The sequence below is a fragment of the Hevea brasiliensis genome, chromosome 13 (genome assembly GCF_030052815.1).
Source record: "Hevea brasiliensis isolate MT/VB/25A 57/8 chromosome 13, ASM3005281v1, whole genome shotgun sequence".
Lineage (NCBI taxonomy): Eukaryota > Viridiplantae > Streptophyta > Magnoliopsida > Malpighiales > Euphorbiaceae > Hevea > Hevea brasiliensis.
In genome coordinates, this window is record NC_079505.1 from 39228796 (window position 1) to 39242831 (window position 14036).

Here is a 14036-nt window from a genome sequence, read left to right on the forward strand (position 1 = left end):
CAAGAATTGAATCAGGGCATTCCTAGGTGCATTTCATTCATTCATTTTACAAGAGTTGCTGAAGGAGTACATAATCAATACTTGATCTTGAATTCCTCCCACTGGTCCCACCAATGCTCTTGACCTCCTTGAACTTCTTGCAATCCAATATTACATAGTAATCCTTGGTATACCAAGACAAATTTACAAGAACTTAAATAAATGAAATTACAACCCAAAAATTATTACAAACTTAATAATACATGCCCAAAATAAATTAAAATAAATTAATTAATTTACAATCCCAAAGAAACATAAAAGAAATAAATCCAATCACATTGGTCTTTTATAGTCCATGATCATCCATCATGCATATCACTATTTAACAATTAAATAAAACATACATACTTAAATTAAATTGAATATCTCATATTCAACTTAAAAATTCAGATTTGAATATGATTCAAATAAATTTAAAAATTCAGATTTGAATCTCATTCAGACAAATTTAAAAATTCAGATTTGAATCACATTCAAACAACTTTAAAAATTCAGATTTGAATCACATTCAAACATTTTTTTAAAAATCAGATTTGAATCACATTCAAATATTTTTTAAAAAATCAGATCTGAATTTTATTCAATCAATTTTAAAAAATCAGATTTAAATATGATCCAACAACTTTAAAAATTCAGATTTGAATCACATTCAAACAACTTTTAAAATTCAGATTTGAATCACATTCAAACAATTTTTAAAATTCAGATTTGAATCACATTCAAACAATTTTTAAAATTCTGATTTGAATCATAATTTAATTGTGTGATAAAAATTCTAATTAAACAATTTAATTAGACATAAAATGGATCTCAAAATCATACAACAATTGCACATTCACCATCCATTTACCTTTGCACACCATTGTGATGCATCAACCATGCACACCATGGTGTTCATCATTTGTGCCGCCACTTTGACTTTGCAACCAGCAATAAACTCTTGATCTCATGATCAAACACACAATTAAATCATATAAACATCAATCTAAATTGCAAATATAGTGGCTCTGATACCAATTGAAGGCAGGCGTGAAAAACACAAGTTTATACCATTGAATTCAAAAATTTTCACCTGGGGTCACATGCATCATGCAAGATTTATTTTTATCTATTTGATTTCAATGATAAACAACATATTAAAACTCTTTTAATATGTTTTTGGATCTGTATTTTCCATTTAAGATTTTAAAATTAATCAGATTAATTTTAGAACCCTAGATTAAATCAAGAACGATTACACTAACCTCTTGATGCACTGCAGCGTGTCTGCGCCTTTGAGATTCATCTTCAGGACACCAGATGTTGTCCCTCTAGCTTGTCCACACCAAGAACACCTATGGCAGCCCTTGAAGAGCTTCTAAAGCTTTTTCTATTAATTAGAAAATCAAGTTCTGCCTTTTAAGAGATTAAAGATGTAAACAAGACACTAGAAACAATTTCTAGTGTTCTTAATTCAAGAGATTGATGGCTAATCTCTTTGAATTGATGAGAGATGAAGAAGAATAGAGGGAAACCCTCAAAGTGGCGTGACAAAGGAGTGTGGCTGCTGGTTGTGTTTTATTTTCTCATAACAACACTTAAATAGCTAGGTTAACACATTAAACCCTTGCCACATGTCACCCTTTGATTAGCTCTAGGTTTAAGTGACCCAATCACATTGTGCCAAGTGTCAAACCTATATTTAATCTTGATTTTAATCATCTTACATGATTAAAAAAACATTTGGCAAGCTTATGTGTTATGCCATGTGTCACCATCTCATGGTGCCACGTGTCACACTTCAAAATGACCAAAATGCCTGTGTATCTAAATTTTGAGTTCTTAACCCAAAATAATTATTTTCTTCTTCTAATTAATTTATATCAAATATAAATTAATTAATTAATCTCTATTAATTAATTTCTCATTAATTAAATTTCATATTTAAATACTTTAAATATAAATTTAACTTATATTATGCATCCAATAATCTAGATTTGGTTTCAAGTCATGCTAGGGACTTTGCAATCTAATTGCAAACCAAACCTATTTAATTAATCAATTTAAACTCTTTAATTAATTAATTAAATCATATTTAATTAGGTGATAACTTGTGTATGTGTGTGACTTACTAGGCTCATCACTAATTGGCAATGAGACATGATATCAACTCTTAATATCATCAGAACTCTTTCTTACCATAAATGATTTCTCTAAATTATTTTATGAACCTCATAGACCATGGTTAACACCTAGCATAGCATGCCATGGCCACCCAATTAGTAATAAGGTTTACCTTAAATGAACCTATAATCATATGTTACCATGCACTAGAATCTCTCTATTACAAAATCCCAACTCAAGCTGGAGTCATGGTTTATGTCAAACTCCATTTGCTATGAATATTATGTTCTCTTTTAATTCCAGTTCTTGATTAAAAAGATTTTCTCATTAGAAACTCTTTTCTGAATAAATCTATCCATCTGGACAGAACTTGAAACATTAAGAACAATTAAATGAACATAGGATTTTATCTCTATTTACTTAGAGGAACAGATTCCATCTTGATCAACACCTACCTCCATATATAACTAGTAGGAGCCAACACATGCCCATATACCCATACACAGTACAAGTATGAAAGCAGTATCAAACTCAAACTACCTATATATAAGATAACTGTGCTATCTCAGGTCTAAAGATTATATGCACTGATATGATTTATGACAAAACATTGACAAGAGTAAACTCCATGTGCTTGTCATAAGTGTCACTGGTTCGGCCTACTTATCATTTATAAGTGCCTATCATGTTTATTATATGGCATGAGACTCACCATTCCATCTTATTTATATCTCATATAAATAACTTGGGAATAAACATGAATACAATCTTTCTGGATAAGTCATGTCCTCATTATGAAGTATCCTCGATTGTGAACCTATTTATGATACTTCGTGCTAGAAATATTGTCACTCATATTCTTAACAACTTAAGAATAATATTTCTAAAAAAATATAAATGGACCTTTTCTATTACACATAAATATATTATGTAAACGGAAAAGTGGAAATGCCTTTTATTAATAATAATATATACAAGATACATACTAAATGATATGCTCTAGGGCATACTACTAACAGTAGGGCCATGTAAATTTCTGCCCGAAAGTTTCAAAACCTGACATAGTACACGGCCCATGTAAATGAAGCTCTAGGACCCGTGTAACTTATTGTCTTCAAGCTATTCTACTAGCAACATTACACGGTCCGTGTAAATTGGGCTATGGACCCGTGTAACTTTCTGTCTCCCTCAGAGTTAAAAAATTGTAAGAAATTTACGGACTTTTAGAAAGTTACACAGGGCATGTGAAACCAGTACACGACCCGTGTAATTTGCTGATTTTTCAAAATTTTCTCAAATGAAAAATTTTGTCATCACAACACATGAAATGGATGCAAAGGTTAGCAATAGAGCTACTTCCCACGTTTTGTCTAATTTTCTCTTTTATGGTTTTGACTCGATGATTCCTCTCCTCTCTTGTTCTCTACTCCCCTTTTTCTTTTCCAGAAGGTCCTACAAAATGAAATACTAATGAGTATGAAACAAAAATCAATATGAAAAAGGAAAAGAAGAAAAATTCAGAAAATTTTAGTTGCCTCCCAAAAAGCACTTATTTATAGTCTTTAGCTAGACTTTGCTTGTTTATGGTCTGTCAATAGGATGGTCGAGGGTGTAATTGACTCCCATTTCTATGGGTTCTCCCTGAAAGTAAGGCTTCACCCTCTACCCATTGACCTTAAATGTTCTTGAGGTTTTGCTCCACACTTCTACTGCTCTATGTGGAAAGACTCGAGTGACCTTAAAAGGTCCAAACCATCTTGATTTCAGCTTCCCTGGAAAGAGTTTCAATCTAGAGTTAAATAACAGGACAAGATCTCCTTCTTTTATTTATTTCCTTGCTATACGCCTGTCATGCCATCTTTTGGTTTTATCCTTGAAGATTTTGGCATTTTCGTATGCATCCTATAGGATTTCTTCCAACTCATTCAGTTCTAGGAGCCTTTTCTCACCAACAGCTTTGAGGTCAAAGTTTAGGATATGAATTGCCCAGTAAGCTTTATGCTCAAGTTCAACAGGGAGATGGCATGATTTTCCATAAACCAGTCGAAAGGGTGTTGTGCCAATTAGGGTTTTATATGCAGTGCGATATGCCCACAGTGCATCATCTAACTTCATGCACCAGTCCTTCCTAGATCTGTTTACAATTTTCTCTAGAATCCACTTCAGTTCCCTGTTTGAGATTTCTACTTGGCCACTGGTTTAAGGATGATAAGGTGTGGCCACCTTGTGAGTCACTCCATACTTTTTCAGTAGAGTCTCGAATTGCTGGTTGCAGAAGTGACTTCCTCCATCGTTCATTATTGCTCGCGGTATGCCAAATCTTGTGAATATATTCTTCTTCAGGAACCTTGTGACCACTCTAGCATCATTAGTTAGTGTGGCTATTACTTCTACCCATTTTGACACATAATCAACACCAACGAGAATATACTTGTTTCCATGGGAAGTGGGGAATGGGCCTATGAAGTTTATCCCCCATACATCAAACAATTCTACCTCAAGTATACCATGCAGTGGCATTTCATTCCTACTTGAAATGTTACCTGTTCTTTGGCATTGATCATAAGCTAGGACAAAGGATCTCACATCTTTAAACAAATGTGGCCAATAAAATCCTGCTTGCAAGATCTTGGCTGTTGTTTTTGATGTGCCAAAATGTCCTCCATATAGTGATGAATGGCAATGATGAATAATACTTTCCATATCTTCCTCTAGTATGCATCTTCTTATCAGCCCATCATTACATTTCTTGTACAGTAGAGGTTCCTTCCATGTGTAATATCTCACATCATGTAGAAATTTCTTCCTTTACTGATAAGTCATGTTTGGAGGCAATACCCTGCATACAAGAAAATTAACAAAGTCAGCATACCATGGAGTCTGGGAGAATGCTAGTAATTGCTCATCAGGAAATGAGTCATCAGTTGGCAAATCCTCGAAGTCTCCTGTGTACTCCAATTTCAGCCTGGAAAGATGGTCAGCCACTATATTTTTGGATCCCTTTTTATCCTTGATTTCAAGGTCAAATTCTTGCAGGAGTAGAATCCATCGAATCAGCCTTGGTTTTCCTTCCTTCTTATTCAAAAGGTACCGGATTACAACATGATCTGTGAAAACGATGACTTTTGACCCAATTAGGTAAGATCTGAATTTTTCCATTGCAAACACCACTGCTAGGAATTCTTTCTCTGTGGTAGCATAATTGATTTGCGCGCCATCGAGTGTCTTGCTGGCACAATAAATGGCATGGAGCTTTTTATGTTTTCTTTGCCCGAGCACCGCTCCAACTGCAAAGTCACTTGCATCATACATCACCTCAAATGGTAACTTCCAATCTGGTGGCTGCATTATTAGTGCTGAGATCTGGGCTTCTTTGATTCTGTTAAAAGAAACAAGGCAATTTTCATCAAAATGAAAGGGAACATCTTGACTTAACAAATTGGTAAGTGGTTTAGCTATTTTAGAAAAATCTTTAATGAATCTTCTGTAGAACCCTGCATGTCCCAAAAAGCTTCGGACTCCCTTGACTAACATTAGTAGTGGCATGTTTTCAATGATCTCAATTTTTGCCTTATCAACCTCAATTCCTTTTTCTGATATCAAATGTCCCAGAACTATACCTTCCCTTACCATGAAGTGGCATTTTTCCCAATTTAGGACTAGGTTTGATTCTTTACATCTTTGCAACACCTTAGATAAATTAGCTAGGCAATTATCAAAAGTAGTTCTATAGACAGAAAAATTATCCATAAAAACTTCCATGATATTTTCAATATAATCAGAAAAAATAGCCATCATGCATCTTTGAAAGGTAGCAGGGGCATTACAAAGACCAAAAGGCATTCTCCTATATGCAAATGTTCCATAAGGGCAAGTGAATGTGGTCTTTTCTTGGTCTTCTGGGTGAATAGGAATTTGAAAGAATCCCGAATACCCATCTAGATAACAGAAATAAGAGTGTTTTGCTAGCCTCTCTAACATTTGGTCAATGAAAGAGAGAGGAAAATGGTCTTTTCTGGTGGCAGTGTTCAATTTCCTATAATCTATACACATTCGCCAACCAGTGACTACCCTAGTAGGGATTAGTTCATTGCTTGCATTTTGGATAACAGTTGTCCCACCCTTCTTAGGAACTACATGTACTGGACTAACCCATTTACTATCAGAAATTGGGTATATGATACCTGCATCTAATAGTTTCAAAATTTCCTTCTTGACTACTTCTTTCAGGTTTGGGTTAAGTCTTCTTTGGTGCTCGATAGTGGGCTTACTGTTTTCTTCCATGGGTATCCTATGCATGCAAATCTAGGGGTTTATCCCTTTCAGGTCTTCTATTTTATACCCTATGGCCTTGTTATGGATACTAAGTTCTCTTAACAATTTTTTCTCTTCTAACTTATATAGGCTAGCATTGATTATAATAGGATATTTAGAGTTTGAGTGTAACATCCTCCCGGTAGCAATTCCACATAGTCTACTGTTCCGATGACCCGTGTCGGTCCGGACAGCTAGAACTTCTGGAAAAAAATATTTAAACTAAAGTGAGGGACCATAATTAACTCAAATATTAATAAGAAAAATTTAGTAAAAATTTTAGAAATAAAATACAACCAAGTTAAACGAGCCGGTGCCCAAGCGATGGGTAACCAGAGGTAAGTTGCGGTTCTCGCAACGAGGAGCCCTAGACCCGAGGGAAAAATTTTAAAATAATTTTTGGGACACCAGAGAAGGGTCATTGAGGTTCCTATGGCATTAGAATGCCAAGAAAATATTTAGAAAAATTTTTCAATTGCATGCATAATTTTGACCCGTTAAGCCAAACAGAGGGCATTTTGGTCATTTCGCCTTCAGAGACGATTTTTGGCCGACTTGTCCAGTTGAGTAAATAATTATTATGACATAAAATATGAATTAATGTTGATGAAAAATTAATTTGAAGTTAGTAGAAGAGAAAAGAAAAGAAAATACAATAAAATGCCAATTATGACATATTATGAGGTCATTTAAAATTGTCCACCAATCACAATTAAGTAACCATTTGACTAATTAATAAAAGAGATAAATAAAGACCAAGGAAGACCAAAAACAAGCAGCCATCTTCTTCTTCAAAACGTGATCCTCTCCTCCATAACCCTCCATGGAAGTTTTCTTTAATTACTTCCATTTTCCCATGAATTTGCACTATAAAACCCTAAGTCCCTTCACTAAAAGCTTGTCTCTACCTCTTGGGAAGTGTTTGGCAGCCTAGAAAGTGAAGGAAAGTGAAGTTTTAAGTTGGGAAAAATCTGCCTACAAGAGGTTAGTGCTTACTTTTACAAATATTTCTTTATTTCTATGTTAGGGACTTGAACTTAGTATGAAATTGTAAATTAAATGGACTAAACTCATGTGTATCTATACCATGAATTTAGCCTTCCCCAAGGAAGGAATAGGATTGATTGTTTTGATGGACTTAGAGTGGACTAAATATGATGTTTAAGGTATTTATATACATGGATAATGAACTAGGGTAACTAGTGTGAATCACAATGGGAAACTAGGGTTTTGGAGAGTGAAATTTGGTTTTGGCTTATGAAGTTGTAAGTGAACCTTATAAGGGTCAATTAGTAACCATTTGAGGTAAGTTCACCATAATTTGAAGAGATTTAGAGTGATGCAAACTGAATTGGTAGGCTGCCTAGGGTAATCAGTAGGGAGGCTGTGATTCCAGCCCACTTGGACTGCCATATCTTTGGCTGTGTTGGTCCAATTGGTGTTTGGCCAATTGGACATGAAACTAGGCTTATAATGGCACATTTTTGCTGAAGAAACCATGCCCAAAAGACTAAATCAAGAGGACCAAAAGTTGGCCCCAATCCGGATACCCTGCAACAGCACCTGCAGAAATGACCAAATGAACAGTAACTGTTCATTTGGCCATAACTCACTGTAGATATGGTCAATTGACCTGAAATTCTTACAACAACAAGTTAAGACATAGACAAACAACTTTCATGAAGGAACCTACCCCAAATTATGGCCATAACCCATCCAACCAAGTGATTCCATTCATCGCTCATGTTATCAGAGATATGGTAATTTCTGCAGAATGGAAATCCGGCCAGCTGTGGTTTTTGGACCATATCTGGAGTTACAAAACTCCAAATGGAGTGATTCAGAAAAGGAAATTCAACTAGATAAAATAAGGAACAACTTTCATGTTTACCATTTCCTCAAATTCCCACTGCAACAGTGCTTAATGGAACAGTAAAGTTAGGCTTCAAAAACTGAAAATTCTGCCCTCTTGTTTTAAGCTTAGAAATGGTAATGGTAATCAATTCCAACAAGTTTTAAATGTAAAATATGGTGCATTGGGAGTGTTAAAACCAATATACCTAATTTCTATCCAAAAGTCAACATTTTTGTTGACCAATGAGGTGAATAGTGACACCAAAACTTGAAATTCAAAATTTGAAATTAGAAATGCATCTAGGGGACATTAAATTGCAATTGGCAATTAATACTAGCAAATGTAAAACTCAAAATGTGGGATCTTGGTGTAATTAGAATTAACATATCCCTTAAGTATGAAAAAGTCAACATTTTGGTTGACTAGTAAGGTGAATAGTAATCAAAATGAGTAACAAACTAAGATGAAGACCTAGAACCAATTCTAAGCTTAAATGCTTAGAATTGTATGACAAATGTGGACTATGTATCTTAGTCAAATTGTTAAAAGGAAATTAAGACCATAAATTTGAAATCCATGAAATATTCATGGATTACTTGAAACATGAAAAATAAGTCACCTAATGGATGTGAATAGATAGTTAAGGCTTATATGCCCATCATAAATGGAATTCATAAAATATTAATAACTCAACTTGAAATATAAAATTTGTGACTACATAAGTAGATTCTTAAATGTATAAATGAGAAAGGAAAAATGTTTTGAATACAATGGTACATGTGAACCATTGTTTAGAAGTGTGATCAATATGAATAACATAAAGAATGAATAAACGAACCATATTAATGTATGAATGAGACATTAGTTCTCATTATTACAGAGAGGAGAAGTATTTTAAGTACAATGGTAAAAAAAAGATAATTGATGTGAATTGTGATCATATAAATGATCAAATGAAGGTATGAATTATAATTGAAATTTATCATTAAATAATGAAGTCATAAAACACAATATATTAATATTTAATGATATTATGTGCCCTTGTATTGCCTAGACACGTGTGTCAGATTGGATAGATTGGCATGCCAATAGGGTATTGTTTTAGCAGTACTGCGAAAGGCTTTATGCCCGTATTTAAGGCTTTATGCCCGTATTCATGGCTTTATGCCCGTATTCATGGCTTTATGCCAACATTCATGGCTTTTATGCCCGATTATGTGTTATCATGGCTTTTTAGCCATACTGACTGCATACGTGGTTGACGTTCCGCGTCCCATGGTATGACGGCCCGAGGCACCGCGGTGTCCAGTGCCAACGACCCGTTATCCAGTTTAATCAGCCTGTCATAGGTTACTTGGGCAGTGAAATTTATTGAGATAAGTTAAGAATATTAGCAATTAAAAATATTAGAAATTAAATAAAATAAATGAGTAAGATGACCTAAAATAAATTAGGATAGTTATTTATTAGAAAGAATCGAAATGAACTGCACAGATATCAAAATTTACTTATTATGAAATAATCTGAGACAACCTAGCAAGTATAGAGAAAATGCTAAAAGATTAGCAAAGAAAATTATAACATAAATAAATATTGCAAATGTGCTTATATAACAATATAAGCATAAATTTATTATTTTCAAATCATTTTTCTTTGTACATTATTACTGTACATTGGCAAATAAACACTTTCAAAGAAGACTAAATTAGGATATAACACATTAAATTTTAGAAACCGCATGTGAAATATAAATAAATCTTGATTATTTGAATTATGTTTTATGTCTATCTTTATTTGTATATTATTTCCTTGTTATATTATTGCACCACTAAGCAGCAATGCTTAGCGCGATGGAATTGTTTCCTTGTGCGCAGTAAGCTAGAACCCAATGGACGTTTGATCGAATTTTGGGAGTTTTGATCTGCTAAGTATCTCAAGTATTCAAGGTTGTCACCTCCTCAGCAATGCATGTAGATAGGGCCCATATAGATCCTATTTTGTATTTTGTATAAAATGCTAGATATTGTATTATGATGTAAATTATGAAATTTTGTAATTATTTTGTAAATTATATAAATTAAGGAAATTTGAAAATTTTGCTTATGTAATTTGAGAATGTTTACATATGAATTGAGTATGCATGGAAATGATTATGAAATTGAAATGTATGAATGAGACTTGAAATATGAGAAAATTATGAGAATGATTAATGAGATAATTATGATTAGCATAGATAAGACTTTATTCTGAAAATATTATTGAAACTTTCAAACAGGTAAGTAGTAAAATACGTCAACTGGTAATAAAATAGGGGAAACTCTGCTGGTTTCTCCGTCGAAAAAAATAATTAATATTAAAATATAACGAGATCAAAATATGAAAGGGATAAAGTAAGATAAGATAGGGTGCTCCGGCACCGATTGTAGCATGCCTTGCTCGGCTACACTGTAGTCGGGTGAGGGGTGTTACATTGAGTCCAGAAATGCGTACCTTAGTGAGGAGGGGAGAGGTTTCAGTCTACCTGTTTGGCATTTCCCTGGAGCTTGTCCTTTGGTTGTTCCTCCTTTAACTCTTCCATCTCGGAGGCTTGAGCTTAGGGTAGGGGTGGATGAGCTGCTAACTGTTGTACACAGGCTGTTATTTCTATGTTTTCATCATTCACTATGTGGTTGTGCACAATACATGCTTCAAGAGGATCTTTAGGATGTGTCTTATGAAATTCCTCTTTAACTTGTTTGTCAATTATGTCAACCTTGAAGCATTCATCAGGTTTAAATTTGTGTTTCATTGTGTCGAACAAGTTGAATTCCACTTCTTCTTCTCCTACCTTGAGGGTTAGTCACCCATTTTTGACGTCTATGATGGCTCCGACGATTACCAAGAATGGTCTTCCTAAGATGATAGGGATCTAAACATCTTCTTCCATTTCATGGACAACAAAGTCTACTGGAATGAAGAATTTGCCCACTTTGATAGGGATGTTCTCAAGTATGCCCACTGGATATTTAACAGATCTCCAGCATTTTGCATATTGATAGAGACATTAAACTCATGCTTGCCCCAAGATCGCAAAGGGCCTTGTCTATTTTCTTGTTGCCAATGAGGCAAGGCATGGAGAAGCTTCCTAGATCTTTTAACTTTGGAGGCAGTTTGTTTTGCAGTATGGCACTGTATTCCTTTGTTAGAGCTATTGTCCCATAGTCTTCCAGCTTTCTTTTCTTTAATAGAATTTCTTAAGAAATTTGGCATAGGATGGCATCTGAGAGAGTGCTTCAGTGAAGGGGATATTGATATAAAGTTTCTGTAAAACTTCTAAAAACTTTCCAAACTGCTTGTCCAATTTGGCTTTCTGAAATCTCTAAGGAAAAGGTAGGGGAGGCTGGTATGGCTCTAGTAACTTCTTTTTCTTCCCTGCTTCCTCTTCCTAATCTTTCTTGGCTTCTCCTTCCTTTTTCTCTGCTTGGCTTTTAGATTTTTCTAAGGTCTCATCTGTTGGTTCTTTCTCTGATTATACTACAGTTCTCCCACTCCTCAATGTAACTGCCTTACAATGCTTCCTTGGGTTCATCTCCAGTTCACTAGGCAGTTTACCAATAGCCTTACTTGAAGAACTTGCTTGCTGAGCAATTTGATTCTCCAACATCTTATTATGGGTAGCAAGTTGGTCCATTCTGGAAGTCAACTGTTTAATCAATTCATTCTGTTGTTGTTGAGTTGCTAGGAACCCTTCCATCATAGATTCCATGGCCATCTTCGGCTCAAGTTACTGAGATTGAGGAGGCGGTGGTGGCTGTGCAAAGTTTTGGCCTCTGTTCTGAAATCCAGGAGGTGCTGGTGGTTTATACCCCAGTTGCTTGTTTATTGGCTGGTTCTATTGATTGGACCATGAGAAATTTCGGTGGTTCCTCCATCCAGGGTTATAAGTGTTTAAATATGGATTGTTGAGCTGCCTCTGGTTGAAGTTTCCTCCATTATTCACATAGTTCATCTGTTCTGTAGAGGGTTCATTAAAGCTGTTATATTCTGAATATCCTCCTCCATAGCTGTCCTCATATTGACTATTCATCCCTACTGCATTGGCTTGCATTTTATCAAGCCTCCTTGTGAGCTTATCAAATTGGGCATTTATCATGCTTAGGGCGTCTACTTCTAGAACCCCTGCTGTTCTCCTTGCATTTCCTCTTTCATTTGACCACTCATAATTATGGTATGTAACCCTCTCTAGAAGTTCAAGTGCTTGTGTCACTGTTTTTTCCATTAGGTTACCTTCTGCAGCTGAATCAACTGTGCTCCCTGTAGAAGGTAGTAACCTATAATAGAAATTTGGTACTAATAGCCAATCCTCTATGCCATGGTATGGACATTCCCTCTACAGATCTTTATATCTTTCCCATGCGTCATAGAGTGATTCACCTTGCTTTTTTCTGAAGGTGTTGAGCTCAAGTCTCAGTCTTGCAGTCTTTGCAGGTGGAAAATACCTTGCTAGGAAAGTTTGAAAGAGGTTTTCCCAAGTGGTGAACGTTCCAATTGGTTGAAAAAGTAACCACTTCCTTGCTCTGTCTCGAAGGGAGAATGGGAATGCTTTGAGTCTTATGGCTTGATCAGATACTCCATTCATCTTAAATGTGTCACAAAGGGCAAGAAAGCACTGGAGGTGATAATGTGGATCTTCTGTTGGTGAACCAGCAAACTGGGTTTGTTGAATCATTTGAAGCCATGCTAGCTTTAATTTAAAGTTGTTGGCTTCCACTGTGGGTCTAGTGACACTAGGCTGCAATCCTTGGACAGATAGAGCTCCATAGTCTCTCAAGAGTCTTGGTCTGTCATTATTATCGGCCATGGTTGGAATTTTAGGATCTTCTTTATTGTGCTCTTGATGTTTCCTTTCCCCCTTGATGGCTCTCAGAGTTCTGCCTATCTCTAGATCACAGTCCAAAATTTCTTCCTCTGCCCTTATTCTGTTCATATACCAGATCGAGCATCTGAGAGAAAAGAAATAAAACAAATCAAATAAAATTAGATAATAAATATAATTGCCTAAATCAGCTAAATTGCCTATCGCTCAATATTACTAAAGCCAAAATTCCCCGGCAATGGCACCAAAAACTTGTTATGCTGGTTTTACAACCACTGCAAGTGCACAGATCACTAACAAGTAATAAAGTGATGAATAAAGTATCGTTCCCACAAGGAATTTGATTAGTAAGTACCAATCTACACAGTAATTTTGACTGTTTAGGCTATACAACAATGAGGGAATGAAAGTTGTCTATTTTAAACACTAAAATGATAAACTTAAAATGAAGTAATCTATTTTGGAATAATTTCGGAATTAAGATCTCACACTTGAATCTTACTATGGATGTTATCTTGTCTATTTACTGGATTGGGAATCGTTTGCCTTGATGGAAATTAGTCCTAAGGTATTATAAGTCCTCTCTCAAGGCACCTAGGGTGTATTCTAATTAACTTAAACCCGACTTTTGTGGTGATCAAATTAATTAAAATCCTTTAAGGTCTTTGACCAAATTTGAAATTCCACAAAGGTATCAGCCTATGTCTAGGTTAGAATTCCTAGGTTCAAGATCTTGATTTTCTAATATTAATCTTCACCTTTTAGTCATTCAATTAATATCTACAATCAATACTAAGTGGGTACCAGCACATAGCATGCATTAAGATTACAAGAAATTAAATCAACGAACAAATCTCAAATCTAATAAAT

The 14036-nt window shown here is 35.0% G+C and overlaps 1 non-coding gene across 1 annotated transcript; it reads left to right on the forward strand.

Annotated features, from left to right (window-relative positions):
• Positions 1-12657: 12657 nt before the first annotated feature.
• Positions 12658-12764, forward strand: LOC131172331 (small nucleolar RNA R71). Its single transcript, XR_009142813.1, has one exon. It is a non-coding gene; the product is annotated as a small nucleolar RNA R71 (small nucleolar RNA).
• Positions 12765-14036: the final 1272 nt, after the last annotated feature.